Source organism: Sceloporus undulatus, chromosome 2, assembly GCF_019175285.1.
Source record: "Sceloporus undulatus isolate JIND9_A2432 ecotype Alabama chromosome 2, SceUnd_v1.1, whole genome shotgun sequence".
NCBI classification, from domain to species: domain Eukaryota; kingdom Metazoa; phylum Chordata; class Lepidosauria; order Squamata; family Phrynosomatidae; genus Sceloporus; species Sceloporus undulatus.
In genome coordinates this window covers 65,826,967-65,846,186 of record NC_056523.1, presented here as the reverse complement: position 1 = coordinate 65,846,186, position 19,220 = coordinate 65,826,967, and the positions used below count along the sequence as shown (strand labels likewise).

Here is a 19,220-nt window from a genome sequence, read left to right as displayed (position 1 = left end):
ATGAGCTTACAACTTCATGGCCGTTAATGGCCCTGGAATGTTTGGGGCGGGAGTTGCTATAAATCAAAACAATTGGAACATTGATTGATCTTGAGGAAAATATCGCCTCCTGTTTATCCTCCTTTTTCCGTTGTCTCCTGCGTTACAGACTTTTTATTTCTGACAGGGGCAAAATGCCTCCATTTAGTGTGAAGTTGTCTGCTCAGAGACCGAACTATGCAGGTGCCCGAGGACATTTCACAAAGCAACCATTTTTGAAATAAAGCTTCCACAGGTGGAGCCTGAGTTCACAGGTAAATCCATTTCAAAGGGGGGCTCATGTTTTAAAGATTGATGTTAATTTAGGGGTCAGCAGGATTTTATTTTCTCTTTATTTTTCTTGGCAGCATGGAAAGGAGGCAGTGCTGCTTTTGGTTTATATTCTATGTATATAGTTAGGCAGTAAAAAAGGAACCTTTCTTTAAAAAAATCTTTGAAAATACTTAATCAGGTGGAATCCTTGGCCCTCCAGACATCTTTGGACTGAAATCACCAGCATTTTCAAACTATAGTCAGCCCTCACCATTCCAACATCCACGATGGCAAGTCCCCATTGTCCCAATGGTGGCACATGCACGTGGGTGCAACCGCCATTAGGACAAGCCCCCGTGGCAGCACATGCATGCGCTGTTCCACCATGATGTTTCAGTTATCCCCAATGGCAGTGTGGCAATGTTGCAGCACAATGCCTCCCGGACAGTGGGAGCTCTCCCTAATGGCCCACATGCCAGGCCACCATTGGGGACATGCAAGCTTGAGCATCCCCGTGGATTTTGGTATCGGTATAGGGGGTCCAGAACATGGATCCTAAGGCGACTGTATTGGCTATCGTGGCTATTCTGACACATGATTTCCCCCCCAAGTAGTTTCAAAATATAGCATTTTTAGCATTTTCTCCTGTAATAGTGCTCTGTATGGGCTTTTTTCCTAATTCCATTATCATGTGTCCAGTAATGCATTTTTTGTAGCTACTCAAGAGAAAGTAGCCCTGTTTTGCTGGTGCAATTAACTGGATAAATTTCCTAGAGGAGGACTAAACTCTAGAACTCTGGTTTGTGCTGCATACCCTTTGTTTGCAAAACCTTCGGAACCTACAAATACTCTAGGACCTTCATTTTAGTTTCAGAACACATAGTAGCTGCTGCATTAGCTACTGTCTATTTCATATTCCCTGGTGTTGATTATTAGCTTCCAAAGCCCTAAAAGGCGTGGAACTGAGTTAACTGTGCCATATAAACCCTGTTCCATACATTTATTGGATTGGAATTATGGTTTGTTGGTAAAACAGGGGCAAACAAGTATGGTCGAACGTCACTGGCCGCTTAGACATGGTTAGGTTTCCTTCTTTTTGTGTTCTGCTGACATTGAAAGACATTATTTTACTGTATAACGCTTTCTTTGCTTTGCAACCCTAATGCCCCCACTCCCAACTTCCTATCGGTGGTGCTGTGCCAAGTGCTTTAGTGGGGGTTATATAGGTCCTTTAAATTTATTTTCTTACTATTTTTTAATCCGGACCTCTAAACAAGAACTAGTTTTCATAACTAATTTTTATTTTAGCATACCTAGTATGTTAAAGGGTTGGTCACTTTAATCATCAGGGGCTAGGAAATAGTGGGATTTTTACCCTCCTCAGGGAGCTTAGTGGGCTAAATGTAAGTGTGAATATTAGGTCAGATCCATTATCATTTCTTATTTAACACATGATTCTCTCCTAAATCACATTGGATGACTACTGTTTCTCACTAATGGTACAAGGCAATACAACACCTGATACATGATTGCTTCATGGGTAAAGATGATTACAGGTATAATCTGCACTCATTTGTGGACTTCAGAAGGAAAAGCAGCTAATAGGCGAATGTGTGGACTAGAAAATCTATAAAAATTGCCCAACTGTACAAAAATTCTCTGGTCTTTATTGCCCAAGTGTTCTTATAGTGCAATTTATGAATCTGCCTTATTGTCAAGCCTTCATTAGAATTGAATGTCCTTGTTTTCATGCATCTCTAGTTTATAAAACTTGCAAGAAGGTTCGCAGTGCAATCTAGGATTTCTGGAAAAATCTTGGAAATTGCTGCAGTGAAAATGGATACTGTGATACTCTCAAATGTTCAGTCTGTTTAAAATTCTTGAGTTTTGAAAAGAGACTTTTCTTTTTCTTTTTGCGTTTTTCACATCAATATTCTTCAACAAATAGATTCTTCTTCTGTTCTTCCCTGCTGACGCGGATTGCCCAAAGCGTGTTGGATGGGGAAAAATCAAAGGAGGCATGGGACAGAATGGGCAATCGAGGAATGTTATGGACGCCTAAAGTATTTATCAATTTTTGAGTCGCTAGTACATCAGATCTCTTGGACCAATCACAGTGGAAATATGGGTGTGTCCAAAGGAAACCATTCTACTAGGGATTTGTGTTTTGTGAAGGGAGTGATTGAAGTGGAAACTTGTTGTCTTGGCCAATTTTTGCAGTGTTTAGAACAGCATGTCCTGGAGGACAGTGTTCCTGTTGTTTCTTGTTTACTGACTAGTTTAGAGCATTTTTATTCAGTATATATCTTTTTTAAAAAATGTAATTCCCTTTTTTTTGCTAAGAATCTGTTGACTAATCAGTAGACTCTCTTGTCGACATCTTTAAATAGAAGTCAACCCTTGCCTCTGGTGGATAAACCTACTCTCAAAGGGGCCTTATTCTATAGTACTGTCATGGCAAGTGGTTGGGTTAGCTGGGACCTGTGGGGTCCCATCCAGCTCTATGTTCTATGGTTCTTATCATTTTGTGTTTTGCATATTATTATTATTATTATTATTAGTATTATTATTATTAATAAGCAACTGTAGATTTGCACACAGCGCGTACCGAAAACATATATAATTATATATAGATATTAGATAATATAGATATATACATATATATAATACAATAAATATAAAGAGTAAACCTCCTAGGAGTACAATCTAAGAATAAGAGGATATTATATATAATACGTTTCTTGAAGTGTAAAGATTCTCACTTATTGTATACCATCTAGCTTTGTTTTTTAATAAGGGCAATGCATACAGTCAAGTTTTTTAGGCAAACCACTGACTTCCTGAAGATTGGTATGATTTGGAAAAAGGGTGGTAATGATGTTGGGAAAACGTGTGTACAGTTAAATTGCTATGATAGGCTGCTTTCAAATTTCCGGCTTACAAGGAAATGTTCAACATATTTTTAAGCATGTTTTGTTCAAGAGGATTTTGAAATGAGGCTAGTCCTTGGTGGCCATCATCTCTACATTACATGCTGACTAGGCCTTTTGAGATGTATTGCCAACTTCTAACTGTACCCTAGAGCAATGGTTCTTCAGGTGTGTTCTGATGTGGAAACCAGACCCCCCCCCCCGGTGGGTACTGGGATTGACACTTTTTGAGCAAATTGATTCAGTAGACCTACTGTTAGTGGGAACTAACAGTGCCTGCATCCTTCCATCTGCTTAGTGGATAATACCTGCAGCTTTTCTCTAAAATGTGAAAACTATGTAGAGACATTATGGGCTCTTGGGATTTAGAATGCTAGAGATCAAGTTAGGCAGGTGTGGGAGGCTAAAGGTCCACATCCCCACCACATCTTCTCTGCAAAAATGAATGTATTTTCCACCAGGTCCTTTAGGGGACATTGGGGGGGCATGTTTGGGGCGTTCATAGCACCTCAAAAGTGGCATTTTCAGGCATTCTGAGGCAATAATAATAATAATAATAATAATAAATTAAATTATTATTTAGAAAAAAGTGAAAAAAATGTTTTTGATCCTCTGGTGGTCCGGTGGGGCTAGAAACTACTAAAATGCCCTCCACACCCATAAGATATCATTTGGGGGCCGGTTGTCCCATTGGAACCATGAAAATGGCATGGGGCTGCATGGCCGAGGAGCGGAAAATTTGCCCCTCTTATGAACATACTGGTCTCCATAACTTCATCTTCTTATATGTACAGACACGTCATACTGACTGAGGCGGGCTACCAAACACCGCCGCTTTTGCGTCGGTCTGCCGCCCCCGACAGAAGGTCCCGCGGGGGAGCCGGAGCCCTATAACGGACGCAGAACGCCGCGCGGACCGAAAAAAGAATCTCCAAATGGAGCTTCTTTCTGCGTCGCGTTGGGAGACGTAGCGAGGCGCCAGGGGCGAGATTCGCTACTCACACGGCGCGACGCGTCGGGACGCTGTGCGTCCGATGCGTAAAGATGGCGCCCGGCCATGTAGAAAGGCGGCGCCTCTGGTACGGAACGGAGTCCGTAGAGGCCCAGGGCGTCTAAAAAGAGACGCCCATTTTTAAAATGGACGTCCATCCGGACGTCGCAAAGGGCCCCGTCTGAAAGCCCCACAGTGACTAAATTCATTTTTGACCTATAATGATAACTTTTAATTTTGTCCTGTACTTTTTAGGAAAGAAATGTTGTTGTAACCCTAGATTCCCAACTATAGTGCCTTTTGTGCATTGTCCTGATTGTACCGATGTTAGTTGAATTTGCAACCACCTTTCTTTGGTAATGTTAGCAGTATGGCTTTACGTGCTAAAACGTTTAAAATGGAACAATAGAAGGATATTTTCAGAGAAGAGTGACAAGTGGAGTGGTCATACTTCATATCCTGCTCATTGGTTTTTTATTTATATCACCGCGACTTCCAAGCTCATATTCACGTCATGTTCCTCCGTCTTTTCTCCCAAAGAGGAGACAGGATGATCCCTCATCATCTTTAATTTTCTATTTGTGTTGTTTAGGTTCGCCGCAAGCACAGTCTGTAGACCTAACCTTCCATTGGATTGCTGGCGGTTGGTGTTCCCCCCCTACCCTTGACTTGGAGCACAGGTTGTCTGTGAAGTGGCTTCGCCGAGGAGCTGGTACCTGGGTTGTAGTGTAGCCAAAAACTTGGATGCCAGTAACTGGAAGCTAATGCCAAATTCTCATTTATGTTCAAACTCAATAAATCTGATGTTCATTGTTTGTAATTTTTTCCATAAAACCCATGAACAAATGGTAAATCAATTAATATGTAAATTTCACACAGAAGGGAAAGCAAATTTCGTGCTGCCGTTCTTTTGTCCACCTCCTTTTCTGTTGCTGAGTCCTTTGGGATCCCCTTCTCCTTCCCCCTTTCTAAAGGTAGATGAGTTCTCATGAGCACCGTGAGCATACAGGAACCATTAACAGAATAGTCGCCTTATGAGATTAAAACATTGTATAATTATATCCTTAAATGTTATGCATTATAACAGTGGGTGAACCTATGCACACAGGCCGGAATGGGCACTCAGAGCCCTCTCTGTGGGCACACGCGCTGGTCCAGCCCAGCACAGAGTTCACCGTTGTCACTAGAAAGCCAGAGGACGTGGCACTAGACTCGTGATAAATAATGGTCTTTGGGGTTGCAGTTTGTTCACGCGGTCTGTAAGGTGCACTATCACTGCATTATAATGATAAATGTTACCTTTATTCACAAAGAAAGAAAAAGAAGAAAGTTGTTCATCCGATAAGTGTTTGTAATTGGTAAAAGGTTGAGGATTTATTGCAAGAAGTAAATCTAATCTGAAGTCCTTGATTAAGATACTGCAAACGAAAAATAAAGAGAGAATATGGTAGTAGGAATTTCAGTGTTGGGCTGGACGGTTTCAAAATCCCCCTTTCACTGAGCTCAAGGAAAACACACGGGGGGCCTTGGTCCAGGTCACATTCTCACTTCAAAGAAGAGCAATGCCCCCTTCCTCGGAAAAAGCATTGCCAAGAAATGAGGGAGACACCCTAAGCTGACTTGGAAGCACAGACAACAGTAACAAAAACCGGCAACAAGAAAAATAAAATGAATAGACACAACAGAATGAGTGGCAACTCCACATCTCTCACTATTGGCTATTTTGTTCGGACTCAGAAAGTGTGTAGTCCAACAATGTTTGGGAAGCTATACTGTAGTATAATACAGTTGGCGCCTTCTTATACAAGGATTTTTTAATACAAAGATTTTTTAGATAAGGCAACGGATGCAAGCATCCACGTTTTTGAAAATGTTCCAAAAAAGTACAAATTTTCAAATATCAAACTTGATTTTCCATTTGTTATATGGGACACAATTTTGCTATGTATTAATCCCCTTTAGTGGAGGACTTAGCTTCCACGGATGTTTTTGTTATCCATGGGGGATCTTTGACAAAACCCCAGCATATAACAGGGTCCACGGTACTTCTAATCAGATGAGATGATGGCCTTTGTCTTGAGAAGTCTCAGGTAGTTGTCTTAGTGGTGTACTAATTAATGACCTTAGGTGAGATGTGGTCTTTTTGTCGGATTCCAGCACAGACAAGTGGGGTGATAGAGTGGCGAGACGACTTGACTTTGCCAGCAGCCTCACAGTTCAAAAGGCGGGGAGTAAAAGCTGGAGTGGTGTCTGAGAATTCGACAGGGTTTTTCATGCACATCAGAAAAGGATTCTGACGGAGAGTTAGTTCAGTTCATTTCAGTTGGGACTGGGGTTCAGCAGTTAGTGAGATGCAGACAGAAGTCAGAAAGCCATAGGCAGTTGACTGATTTTAGTTGTACTAAGAGGCCGAGCCAGGTGATAATCCGCTGAAAGAGAGATAAGGAATTGAATTAATTTAAAAGCTTATTATGTTGTTTTGATGGATAAGTATCTTGATTAACTTAAATAAAGTCATCCAGAGAAGATTCTTAATGTTATTCATAAAAGTTATAATTTATTTTATGTTAGATTTCCGGTCGCTGAAGTGATTTCTGTGAGCTGATAAACAAGAACTAAATGCTATCTAAAATAAATCAAGAAGTGGGTTGCGAAGATACATGGGAAACCTGGCCCTTACACTCTTAAAGATGGTGTTTAAAAGGGTAAAAGCAGGACGATTTCAGTGATAGGGGCCTTCTGTGGTAAGAAGTAAAAAGTAACCTTTGGCTGAAAGAATGTCCTGTGGGTGGCAGAGTGGCATGTTTTACTCTGCTATCATAACTGAAATATTCTGCTGTCATGTAAAGGTGCAAGAATTGCAGACCAGCGGGGACTAATCAGTTATTTTAGTGTCAGCAGTCTAAATAGGTGCTGACAATGGACCGAAACATATGGATCCCATTGTTCCACATGGGCGGGGGTTTGACTGGATGGCCCTAGTGGTCCCGCTTCCACTCCTACGATTTCTATGATTCTATGATGTGATTCTTCCAACAAACTATAGCTGAGAGAGCATCCAGCTGTGACATATAGCAACCTGCACTATATGGACATAACTTGAATTGGGTCTCTTTGAAAGATAGAGGCAGCACCTACACAGTCATGTCAACAGGCAAGGACTTGTTTGTTTGGGACATTGGGAAACCTGATCGAGTGTTTGTTTTTTTTAATTACCAGTGGCATTATACTCATCAAATAATTACTCAGTTCTTATGGTTTCTCTCAAAATGGGGGGGGAAAATGGGGGGAGGTCAGGAAATCACTTTGTGGACAATGCAAAGATCTCTTATTCAAACCCCGTGCGGCAGCCCCGTCTATGATTTTGAAGACTGGTCTGGCTGGGAATCCAAAGCCACTGCAGCTGCCGAAAGGCTTCCATAAAAATATCCCCAGGAGTGGTGAGTAAATAGGTGCAATTTATTGATCAAAAAAGCCGTTTTGATCAGGATTTCGCGTCATAAAATATGATTGGTTGGCTTGTAGAGGGCCCTGCTTTTTTCTGGTCTGATTCATTTTGGGGAGTATGTGTTTGGTATCGGTTTAGATTAGAAATACCCAAATCTTTTAACAATTTTTGGATAAATTAATTAAGGAATCATTGGAGTGCTTTGATAGTCTCTTTTCATGTCTGATTTCCTCTTGCACTTCGCTCTCACCCCATATAAGCAGAGCATTACTTGCGCTTGCAACCTCTTAACTGGAAGTTTTTTCACAAAAATAGTTTTGCTTTCATTCAAAACCTCTTGAAATGATTTCCATTCAAAGGAGTGGAAACGATTGTGTAACATTATTTTTGTCCTGTCTATTTTCAAACTACCGTGAAAGAGGAGATTATGGATCTGTTTCAGCTGAACTTTCCCAATGTATGAGAAAAACATATTGCATATGTTGCATGCGTGTAATGTCTTGGATCTCAAAAGTGCAGGTCTGACATTCGGCACAAGTTTCCTTTTCCCATCAAAGCATGTGAAAGAGGCATATCAGAGTCTTTGTGAGGTAGTGCATTGGGTATAAATCAAATGGAAATAGAAAATATATTTCCATGGAGGTATGAAACAGGTGATAGATAGAAAAAGAAAGTTAGAAGCTGGCAAAAGAGATGGGAGACTAAATGGGTAAGGAGGAGGACTTTCCCCTCACTGATGAATCATGATCCCCCTCGTTCGCTTCTTCCCCCCTTGTAAAATTGATAGGTGCCAAGGCTAAAAGTTTACTTAAAAATGTCTTGGACTTAAACTGGGGGCCTTTTCGTCTTTCGGCCAAGGTATCAATACGGTTTGCTGGCCATTCTGCGTAGGGAAAGCCTCTTTACTCGGCCGTAATGTCACATGTGTTCTTGGATCTTCACACCTTTTGTAGAGACGTCTAATTCAAACAAGATTGTATAGTTTCACGATCTAAAGTCAACAGCGGCAGTTTGTATGTGTGGCACGCCTGGTTGTGGCCAAATTTCCTAATGTTCATTTTGATAAATAAAAATGCCTGGGTGGTAATTCATTGAATAGGTAGGGGCTAACGCATTAGCCACTTAGTGACTCTTTGAATCTTCCGCTTTCTGAAACTGGAACTCCGGAATGCTGGTAATTGTAATATGGAGTGTGTTCAAGCTATTTAAGATCTGGTTGTTAAAATAAACCTCATAATAAAAGCTTGTTATAAGAAGTGACCTGTAGAGAAAAACGAGGCCTGTTGCCCGGGAAAAGACCAAAGGTTGTGTTCTTAATTGGACTGTAGTAGAATATTAGAATTAATATGGATATTAAAATAATTACCTTCAACAATGAATAGCCAGCCACAAAACTGCTCAGGTGTACCAATGTATGGAATAGTGGCTGGTTGATTGGCAAGAGGTTAATTACGCTAGAATACGTTAGTCCCTGGGTCATGGCAGAAGCAGCAATTAAAGGACCCTTACATCTTTTTTGGCCCCATCCGGGATTGCCACTGACATCTTGAAGAGTTTGTATGTCCATACCTAGGGTAGGAACCTGTGCCCGCGGGCCGGATGCGACCTGGCGAGGCCTTGGGACTTGGCCCCAGCATGGTCCTCTGCCACTGATTGCCACCTGGGCCGTTGGCCTCATCGCGGTCAATTGGACAGGTGGGCAATTGTCCTATAGACACCCCTCAAAACATGCATTTATATTAGACATTTTTTTAAATCACAAATTTTGTTGCGTGCCCTCCACTTTTTTTTTAAAAAAAAGTGTCCACCATTTTGAAAATGTTGTCCTACATTTGTCCTCGTTTATTTGATTGATTTAAAAAATTTGTTTAAAGCATTTTAATTATTATATTTTTGGCTTTGGCACCCCCAGGTTGTCTGAGGGACAGCACCTGGCCCCCGGCTCAAAAGATGCCTACCCCTGGTCTAACCTTTGAGTGGCCTTCAAAAGTACTCCGTTATCTCTAAAATGTGTAAGAGAGGAAGCAGGCCAACATACTAGGTGGGAGATGTTTTTATTAAGGGCGCGTCTTAGGTCTGATGTACCGCTGAAGGAAGAAGGCGAAAAAAAGCCATTCTAAACAGACATTGTTCTTCTTAAATGTTATGCTCTGCTTGGATTTGCTGTTGCAAGTAATCAAAGTTATGATGACGGATGCCCTCTTGTGAAAAGACATCTCTAGGTTGCAGCAGAAGGTCACAGATTAAAATGTAGGGTGGAGTGCTCAATAATTAGGACAACTGGGTGAAGGGTTCTGTGTTTCCGTCATAAACTCCGTTCTGATGGGTTGTGATAGAACTTAGTTGGGCGTTGACAAGAAACAAACTGACTACTGTACATCAAGCTAAGCTGGCATCGTCTTATCCATGCTGATTTCTTCTTCTCTCAGGAATTTACTCAGTTCGGTGCTTGTTTTTGTCTGCAATCTCTGCTGGTGTCTTGCTTTGGGCTTCTTCACTTACTCAAGTTACTTATTTAATTTGCTTACATGGCAAATTAAAATGTTTAAAAGAAGCTTTAAAACAATTCTTAAACACCACATTAAAACACTGGAGACTGGATTAAAAATCATGCAAAGTAAAGAACAAATATACAACGATAATTAAAAACCTACCTGTTTAAGCATTAAAAGCTTGCCTTAAATAAAAAATTTTTCTGCTTAGCAACGAAAAGAAAACAGGGAGGGGCAAGCATAGCTTGAGAGGCGGCCACTAAGAAGGATCTCTCTGTGTCACCATCCAGTCCTGTGATTGTGGTGGACCAAGAAACCTTCCCCTCTAGATCTTAGGACCCTTGCTGGTTGGTATGAGAGATATAGGAGCAGTACAGATGGGCCTTTTTAGACGTAATGAATATGTGCTAGGGTCACCTCAGGGCATCGCTAGCACGTATTCCGTACGTCAAATGCGGCAACCACGGTACAATGGGCACCGCATTTTGACATGAAAGTACGACACATTGGGACTTGTGAGTGTGCCATTGGTGACTGCGATGTCACAATTCGCCGCAAAAAGACCCACTTTTTTTGCGGGTTCTTTGTGCTGGGCGAGGAAGGCCCGCAGTTTGTCCGCTGCAGCTCCCCGCGCAGCAAAACAAGGCACGGGCAGACAAACCCTTTCAGGCGGTCTGTACCCTGCATAAGTCCTTTCAAAAAGTCTGGCCCGAAGCATGCAGAGCAGTATAGATCATGAACATAAATTTAGCATTGTTTCCTGGAAAGGAACCAGTACCATAAGCTGTTTTCAACAAAAAAAGGTGTATGGCTCCCGATAACTAGCCCGGTTATAATTCTGTTCGGGCTGCAGCATTCTAGACGCCTGAATTTTTCCCAAAGGACAGCCCCCATGTAGAGTATGTCACATAGTCCAAACGGGAAATGTACAAGTCATGTGTCACCATTGCCAGATCTGATATCTCAACGAATGAGCTCACGTGCACACTACTTTAGCTGTGCAAAATGCATTCCTGCTATGACGACTGCACTCCTCTATTAAAATCCATGAATTGAATGGATTTTTCACTATTTCTTAGGATAATTCTTTATAAGTTGACAATTTCAAGTTGTAAAGTCCTTAGATTCGTTTCTTCCCCATGCTTAGTGTCCGCCACCTCGATCCAGGGGGAGAGTGGGTAAGAAATTAATAATATATAAGATAATAAAAAGATAAAATAACATCGTGTTTTATATCTAATAGCTGTATAGACAACATTCCTGAGTAAATCGCTGTGGCGAATGAAATATCCAGAGTAAAACAATAGGTGCTCATAAAAATAGTGTATGCAAGCTTGTTTTCTCCCTTTGTTCTGCTGCTGGCGTGCTGCAAATTGATGCCATGAGTGGTGGATCACAGAATTGAGCAAATATTCGGTATATAAGTACAGTGGATAGAATGCACTTTGTATCTGGGAATGTAAAATATGGGTTTGTTGTTGGTTTTAGGGCAGGGGTCCCCAAACTGTACTCTTTGAAAAGGGATTTGGACGGGTGCCAACATGGCTAGGCTTCGGGAGCTAAGTCAAAGCTCTTAAGGGCATAGTTTGGAGACCACTGGTTTAGACGATGATAGGTGATGAATGGGGAAAATAATGTAACTAGGTTCAAAAATACATAACTGTTAAAGCGTAACAACTCAAGGTCTTCTTTATCAGACATAAGCCATGCACCAAACGGAAAAATCAAAGATAAACAATGTTTGAATCAAATATATTTAGCTTGCCTAAGTTAATGTTAAAAAGTAATTGTGGAGTGAGTGCTTCTTTCTTTCTTTCTTCTTTCTTTCTTTCTTTTTCTTGTCACAAATACCTGCTTAGATCTATCCTTTCAGACGGGCTGTTTTCGTGTGCAATCTGCTGGTCAAGAAACTCAGGCTTTACGCAGCCCAATAAAGCTGCTTGAGTTTCCCCCCCACAGTTGAGGTATGGTATTTCATGATGCATGCGTCCTAAGAGTCCGGAGTCACGCCAAAGCCACACCCATTCTAAGCACGGGAGTGAAGCTTGGGGGGTGCAGCTTCCGGATTCTTAGGATGCATGCATCATTTAACAGCATACCTCCAAAGAGACCCCGAAGCAAGCTTTATTTTGGCAGTCCCGTGTAACAGGCCGCAGTTGCACCATAGAGTGAAAGGTTTCATTTGTAGTACTGTACTTTTTGGTGACCTTGTGCTTTTTAATTTTTATTTGTTTAGTGCTGTCTTGTGTTTCTGTTGGGGTATGGCCCCAAATAACAAAATGCGTGAACACCCTGGAAAACAGAGTTCTTGAAATACAAATTTTCTAAAATTGACAAGTTTAGACTGTTCTGAATATTCTTTATTCAACACCGGCAAATGTAATTCACAAGGGAAAAATTAGAGAAAATCCTTGTTACTCTCAGTCCTATGTTTTGTAAAAACGGTTTGTTCTAACCAGCTGCTTACAAATATGGTATTTTTTAGCTATATTGGAAGAAGCTTCATATTTCAGAGTTGGGAAAAGCATAAAGTAAATTTTCCATGTTCCCTTCACAACATTTAACTTTGTTCTTTAGCCTATTCTCGCTCTCGCTCTCTCTCTCTTAGCCTCTCGGTGTGGGTGTGGGTGGATGTTGATGCAAGAGCAATGGGCTTCGCTAAGTGCTTTAATTAACTTGGGGCAGCAGAAAAGGATGTAGCTCGTGCAGCCTAAGATAATAATAGCAAAGGCAAGATTACTCTGGGTGTTTCAGAATGCTGGCTGAGTGTTGGGCGGGCTGGTTGCAGTTTTGTGTGTTTGGATGGTTAAGTAACACACAATGCCATGGACAGGGGATGGTGAAAACAGCCAACAAAAAGTGGGAGCTTGAACAGGGCATTCCAAATTGTGAAGAGGAAGATAAATGGTGTGTCTTGCTTGCTTGCTTGACTGTTGGTCAGGTGACATTAGGTATTGGCACTTTGTAATGTAGCGATTACATTTGCTGATGAAGAATTCTAATTGCTTGACGTTCACTCTGCTAGAAACTGATTTGCTTTTCTTGGAGTCTGAGTGGGATCAATACGTTTGCACAAGCTGTCAAGGAAATTGGAACTGCTGGATAAGCTATTTGTTTCTTACAGGGTTAAATCTCTTTTTGTCAGGGCACAGTGACAGCTTTGCATTAACGTTTCTAAAGCGGCTGTCTTATCATGGGTCAGAAAAATGATATAACTTTCTAACGTTCCCGTTATAATGTTTTTTCCAGTTATCAAGGCTTTACTGTCTTGTAATGTTTTATTTTCTGTTGTATTGAACCTTGGCTTTCTGATACTCTGTTACTTAACGAATCCATTGATGTGCCTTCTTTTGCCTCTGTGTCTGTCTACAGCTAAAGCCTAGGTTAAAGCAATCTCCACAGGTACCTGGCAGTGAGTCTAAGCATCAGAGATATTGGCCTGATATGAGATGTTTTAGACTAGTGTAAAATGAGTATTGTATTATTGTGGTTCAACTAGAGCTTACAATGCCAAAGAAAAAATTAACGACTTTTAATAGGAAAGCAAGATTTGATTCAAATAAAAGGGATAATAAAATTGCTAGAATAACATACAATTAAATATTGGTGGCCAAAGAAGTATTAGAAAAAAATTAGAAGGGTTAAAGGACTAATGGAAAAAATTATAAGAATATGGAACAACCCAATGAGAATGAGAGAAGGGATGACAATGAACGGGGAAAAAGATGTATTGATTGATAATAGATAAATTAAAATTGGCTACAGAATTGTTAAATTAAAAACACAAATGTAAAAAGAACCACAATGAAAATGATCGAAATGGTATAGGACACCAACCAAATTAGCTTTACAAATGTCAAACGTCAACTAAATGTTGGCATGGGATGTGGAGTTTAAAGTAATATTAGACTATGTGTTTCTGGGTCCCCTTCTGTGTCTCTCTACACACTGTCCTTAGATAACTCTTAGCTCGTTTGGTTTTTCCTACCATCGATGCTGATGACACCCAGTGGTATCTTTCCACCCCTGACCTTTCCTCCAAGGCTTGAACAGCAAGTTTTGTCCTTGTCCTCACAATGATGTGCCATCGCGTGTGAAGCTTCAACATGTCCAAGACGGAGCGTCTGTCTTTTTTCCTCCTAAGCCACACCCGTCACACTCCTTTTCTGTCTCATGAAACAAACATCTATTCAAACCAGTCCAGCAAAGCCCGCAGTCTTGGTTTATCTTGGACTCTTCTCTGTCGTGTATCCCTCAGAGCCAGACCACAGCCAGGCTTGTGATTTCTTTTGTACAATATTGCCAAATCCGACCAGATCTCTCTGCTTCTACTGCCAAGATCCGGGGCAATGCCCTAGGATCTCACCGGATTTCTGTAATGGCCTCCTGGCTGGGTGTCCTCTTTCTCACCTCGTCCTTTAATTATGTCCAGCCATATCAGCTACACGAGGATCACATCCGCCCCACTGCTCGACCACATCTCCTCCGTTGTTGGCAATCCCTTCACTGGCTCAGCCCCCTCCCTTTTCCGTATTCAGTTTTTGTGTGGGTTGTTCAAGCTCCTGCGTCGACGTTAAAGCCCTCCATGGTTGCCCCTCCTTATTTAATCCAGACCTTCTTTCTCCGCACCTTCCACTTGGGCCCGCCGTTCTGGTAGTCAAGTCGGCTATCCCGCCCAGGAGTTCCTCTGCCCCATCTAGGATTTGCCCCTTTGCACTGCTTGCCCCTGCCCCTCACGCCTGGAAACTTCTTCCCTCGCGAGCAAGACGCCATCACTTCTTTAATAAAACCAGCTCAAACGGAGTTGAAGACCATCCCTGTTCAGAAAGCCTTTCCAGGCATTTGCAGAATTGTCACTTGCTAGCTGATGTTCTTTTTGTGCCTGTTTGTATTGAAACATTTCCTGTATTGGCTATGTGTTTTAATTGCATTATCCTATCATTTCTTAGATTGTACGCCATAGGCAGGTTTACTCTTTTATATTTGTTGTTTTATGTACAGAGCTGTGCAAATCTACAGCACTATATAAGTAATAAGAAATAAATTTGGAATGCTATGTGTACAAAAAGTCTGGCAGAGGTGAGCATCAGATAAATACAATAATAGGGATAGAATACAGTAAGTAAAGATAAATTGCCTAACTCTCAATTTAGGGGAGTTAGGATGGCACATAATCAAAAATATATGTAACAAAAACAATTTTCTAAAAGCTGCTCATGCAGTGATTCTTATAGGGGAGAAACAAATTAATTGAACAAGGCTACTTATGAAATATATAAAGAATAATATCTTTCGACTTCCGTAGGGAAAGAAGATTAAAATATATTGGGGAAAACTTTAAAGAAACCATGGGAAGGACAAATTGGAAGTTAGTAATTAGAACAAGAAGGGAAAATGGGGTAGGAAGAAGTAATAATATAATCAATAATATTTTCCATATCTCGAACTGAGTGGTAATTTGGTTGGGGATTGTAATTTCTCTATACTGTTGGTCTTATTTGGGGAGGGGTTAGGGAGGGGGAATAAAAGTATAATATGAACACAATTGTACAGATGTGTTTAATACATGGTGGTAGTAAAAAAAAAAAATTAAGGGGGGATAAAAAAAAATTAAAATTTAGAGCTTAATGTACGGTGAATTACTTCAAATAAACTGATCAAAACAGCTTTACAATCTGATAACGAAAAAATGGGAAATGTCCTGCCCGTTGGCCCTTTGATATTTTAAGTTATATTCCTCAGTGAAAGACTGTGTATCGCCTTGTGCGTACTTCCCTTTTAAGAATGCTGAAGGTTTGAATATGAGTATCCGCAATGCCAGGTATCGCCAGTGAATTTTTCTGAATTTACATTGCAACAGCGCACAAAGAGGTAGCACAATTGGAAAGCTCATTGAGGCTCATGATGTCAGCTTCTGTTAATGGACACCAGGGAAGGCGATTGGCTTTCCTGCAGTTTATTGGCAGCCAGCAAAGAAAGGGAATGTGCATGTCGCCCATATGCCTTTCCTATGCTGTTTAAACATGAATTAAATTTTTAAACTACGAAAATTTACAAGTATCTGTGGCCTTAATGCAGATAGCCGAAATCCCTCTCAGGGTGGTATTGTCATGATAAAGGAACAACAGTATAGCGGCAGAAGAAATGCCATCTGTTAGTACCACTTTAAATGCAAATTTGAAATTCAGTCGGCTTTTTAAAAATGGTCTTTCGGCTGGCATGTGTGGGCAAAACACATCCAGGACACATTTTCTGTGTCCATGCTCTGTCCCATGGAAAGTGTGAATTCTGTCATAATAGAATTTTTGAATCGGGTCGTTTTCTTGTCGTCTTTTAGGCCATCAAAATACACATGTGTACCAAATAAAATTCCTAACATCAATCTAGTCCACTAAACAAAGTACAAGAAAGTCAGCAGATTCACCTCTGATTCAATAGACAGTACATAGGGCTGCATTTTCACCCTACTTGTTCAACTTGTACGCAGAAAATATCACATGAAGAGCAGGTTTAAACTTAGAAGAAGGAGGAGTGGAAACAGGAGAAAGGAACGTCAACTATCTGATACGCAGAGGATACCATACTACTAGTCAAAAATATCATAAACTTGGAACAAATACTAAGGAAAGTCAAGGAAGAAGGTGCAAAGGCAGGTTTGCTGCTGAACATAAAGAAAACAAAAATAATGACTACAGACGATCTACATAAATTTAACCCAGACAACAAGGAAATAGAAATAGTGAACTATTTTCCATACCTTGGATCATGCTTCTCAATTATTTTCTGTCATGCCCCCCCTAGGAAGAAGAAAACATTTTGCGCCCCCCGCGCGACTGTAAATAGTATCATTTGTCTATAAAATTGTTATAAGTACACCTCTGCATAACACTGTATCCTGAGCCTCGCGCCCCCCCCGGGGGGCCCGCCCCACTATTTGAGAAGTACTGGATCAAACATTGATCAGAATGGAGACTGCAGCCAAGAAATAAAAAACAACTAGGAATGGGAATAGCAGTTATGAAAGAAGTAGATAAGATCCTAAAGTGTAAAGGTGTATGATTGAGCACTAAAGTCAGAATAATCCAAGCCGTTGTATTCCCCATTACCATGTATGGATGTGAAGGCAGAACAGGGAAGAAAGCGGATAGGAAGAAAATAAACTCATTTGTGATGTGGTAATGGAGAAGAGTGCTGAGAATATCATGGACAGCCAAAAAAGCAAACAAATGGATCCTAGCGTAGATCAAGCCTGAAATGTCATTAAAAGCCAAGATGATCAAACAGAGGCTGTCGTACTTTGGCCACATCATGAGAAGGTGTGACTTACTGGAAAAGACAATAATGCTAGGAAAAGTGGAAGGCAGTAGAAAGAGAGTAAGACTGGACACCAGATGGCTAGACCCAATCAGGGAGGTCACAAGTCTTACGACTGCAGGACGTAAGAAGAATAGTGGGGATGTCTTGTCCACAGGGTAGCCATGAGTCAGGATTGACTCAAGGGCAATTAATAACAAAAAGTCTCACCAAGTTCAATAGGGTTAAATTCTAATAGATGTACAGTGGTGCCTCGGGTTACGAATTTAATTCGTTCCGCGGCCGCTTTCGTAACCCGAAAAGCCTTCGTAAGCCGAATTGCCATAGGCGCTAATGGGGAAAAGCCGCGTTTCGTGCGAAAAAGCCGAAAAAAGCACCAAAATTTTTTTTCGTAACCCGAGTAAACATTCGTAACCCGGAACAATTATTTCCTATGGGATTTTTTCGTATCCCGAAAATTTCGTAACCTGGGTATTTCGTATCCCGAGGTACCACTGTATCTAGGGTAGAGGTTCCCAAACTTTTTAACTCACAGAGCCCTTTTTAGAATCAATTTCTATGGCAGAGCCCCTAAGAGGCCTACTCTATGTCTTACAATTTGTTTTCCTTTTTGCTTCTTGTTCTTTAATTTCATTCAATTTTTATGTCTTTCATTTTTCTGGAGTGGCCACAGAGCACTTGGGAAGTGCACATGGAGCCCTAAGGGCTCCCTGGAGCACAGGTTGTGAATCACTGATCTAGGATATCACCCAAGGTGAAAGCCACATTTTAAAAAACCATCTAATAATAAATACCATCTGTATGCTGCCAGAACTAACAGATTTCGTAGAGGCCATCCTGGATATTGGGCAAAATTACAGGGGTCATAAATGCCAAATGTAACCTGCAAAGGAAAAACAAAGACAATATTAACAGTCAGCATATTTAGGGGAAAGGTGTATGATTGAGCACAAAAGTCAGAATAATCCAAGCTGACTTCTTACATTTCAATTTGTGCCACTATCTTATTCACCAAATATGAGATACAAAACCTAACGTTATGCACTTGCTGCCTCACAACACCACACTGATGCCCCCACACCACTAGACCAGCACATCTGCACATTGTGGTGTTGTGAGGCTGCAAGCACATACAGTTAAGTTTTGTATCTCTCTTGTATTTAGCAAACCCTCTTTCATATTTAGTTTATTCATCAAATTAAAGCTAATGAAAAATGGGGAGGCCAGAGAATCACCCAATAAGTTCACAATGTGTTAGCTTGGATTAAAGAAAGCACATACAGTATTTGATTGCTCTGAGAGTGCCTTTCTTCACTAGTGACCATCTTCTTCAAAAAGCAAGGTTTTGCCTAATAAACAGCTTCAAAAAGTTACTTTTTTTAACTACAAAAAAGAAAAAAGCTGACTAGGGCTGTTCAAGCTCTGCTAATGACTATCAACTAAATTAGCCATGTGTACGTTTAACACACATGTCTAGCATCTGTAAAGCAGAGAAGTACCAAGCAAGGTCGTCTTTTGTACTGCACAGTTATAGCACTCTGATTCCACCTTTTGTTGTAGCTTCATCCTATAGAACCCTAGGTTTTATTGTTTAGGAAGAGGAATTCAAAATGTTCTGCCAAACACTTTTATTTTCTGACCAAACTACAAATCCCAGCATGCTTTAAGATGCGGCCATGGAAGTTAATGTGGTATCAAAGTGCTATTATTGTGTAATGTGAAAGACATCATAATGTCAAATGGTCAGTGCAAGG

At 40.8% G+C, this 19,220-nt stretch overlaps 1 long non-coding RNA gene across 1 annotated transcript in view; it reads right to left on the bottom strand.

Moving 5' to 3' along the window:
- Positions 1-19,220, bottom strand: part of LOC121920792 — a 27,930-nt gene that overhangs the window by 4,328 nt on the left and 4,382 nt on the right. Inside the window, exon 2 of the long non-coding RNA XR_006101770.1 lies at positions 18,261-18,349. This is a non-coding gene — a long non-coding RNA (uncharacterized LOC121920792). The remainder of the gene's footprint in view (positions 1-18,260; positions 18,350-19,220) is intronic.